Genomic DNA, 1,821 nt, shown 5'->3' on the forward strand with positions numbered 1-1,821 from the left:
GATGGGTCCATCACCCAACTCCCCAGCCAAGCCATCAGCCAAGCTATTAATGTGCCTAAGACAGTAGAGGAGAGGAGGAGGAAGAAAGGTGTTGACAGCATACATGTTGATTGAATTTGAAGGTCAACAAGAGCAGATCCCTTCCCTGAAGATAAAACATCGGGGAACAAACAAAACAATGAAATTCCTCATCATCTCGATTTTACATTTTCTCTGGCCAGGGTTACTGTCTGGGAAGGAAAAGGATCTGACAGTTGGTCAATGCTGGCACGATCTCCTGCATTTGTAAGATCTGAAGCAATTGTTCCTCCCTTCCCCTCCTAAGAAAGATCCTTGTCCCTAGTGTCAATGGATGATGTAACAGAAGAAGAAGAAGAGATTGGATTTATACCCCACCCTTCACTACCTGAAGGACTCTCAACACAGTTTACAATCTCCTTTCCCTTCCCCTTCCCACAACAGACATCCTGTGAGGTAGGTGGGGCTGAGACAGCTCTCTTGAGCACTGCCCTTGAGAGAACAGCTCTGAAAGGACTTATGGCTGACCCAATGTCACACCACCAGCGCATGTGGAGGAGTGGGGAATCAAATCCGGTCCTCCCAGATTAGAGTCTGCACTCTTAACCACTACACCAAACTGATGGAAGAGATGTCTATTAGGGTTGTGGCTGCAGCTGCATTTGAAGGATTTCCTAATCATGCCCTGTTCTGAAACATCTGTAACTCGTGGCTCTTGAATATTAGGAAATAAAAACTATACAGTTGAATCCAACTATATTTTATGCTGGTGAAAATGAGAGAAGGATTGGGATTTAACCACCAAAACGGCTATATTTATTTATTTATTTATTTCCATTTTATACCCCGTCAATTTATACAAACTGGCTCAAGGTGGCTGACATAAGTTAAAATACAATAAGATCAATAAATACCATAAAATTCACAATAAAACAATTGCCTAAAGTGCTAGTACAAACAATGCAAACAGATGGCAATGGTTTCCTATACATGATCCAGTAAGAAAAGACGATCTGACGTTATAACAAGGCCGTGTCATGTTTGACTTATGATGGTACATTAATCAGTGGTGGCTCCTAATTGAAGGCCTGGTGGAAGAGCTCCGTTTTACAGGCCTTGTGGAACTGTAAAAGGTCCCGCAGGGCCCTGATGTCCTCCAGGAGCTCATTCCACCAGTGTGGAGCTGCCACTGACAAAAGCCCTGGCCCTTGTTATGGCCAGTCTGGCATCTTTTGGGCCAGGAAGAGTCAGGGAGATCATGTGTCTTATTTAGACCAAAAATATGTGGGATGGGGGCAATAATAAGGAAGAAGAAGAGCTGGCTTTTATACCCCATTTTCTCTACCCTAAGGATTCTCAAAGCAGCTTACAATCACCTTCCCTTCCTCTCCCCACAACAGACATCCTGTGAAGCAGGTGGGGCTGAGAGAGTTCTGAGAGAACTGTGGCTGGCCGAAGGTCACCCAGCAGGCTTCATGTGGGGCAGTAGGAAATCAAACCCAGTTCTCCAGATTAGAGTCTGCTGCTCCTAATGACTGCAACATGCTGGCTCCTGTCACTTGCTGAATTTCTGTCTGATCTTCAGTGATTAGAGGCATAAGAGTTATGTCAGGAAGAGAATTGGTTGAGGTTGAGTAAAATAAGCGGGCTGGATCCCCCCATAGCAATGACCCAGTATGACTGTTTGTGTGTCAAGAACCCAGAAGAACTTATTAATAAAGTATAATTTTGTTTCAGCACACACCACTATTGGAAAAGTGATGGTTTAATTTCTAGAATATTAATTTCCCTCTTCAAAAGATA

Source organism: Gekko japonicus, unplaced genomic scaffold (genome assembly GCF_001447785.1).
Source record: "Gekko japonicus isolate JY-2015 unplaced genomic scaffold, Gekko_japonicus_V1.1 scaffold1596, whole genome shotgun sequence".
In the NCBI taxonomy this organism is placed as follows: Eukaryota; Metazoa; Chordata; class Lepidosauria; order Squamata; family Gekkonidae; genus Gekko; species Gekko japonicus.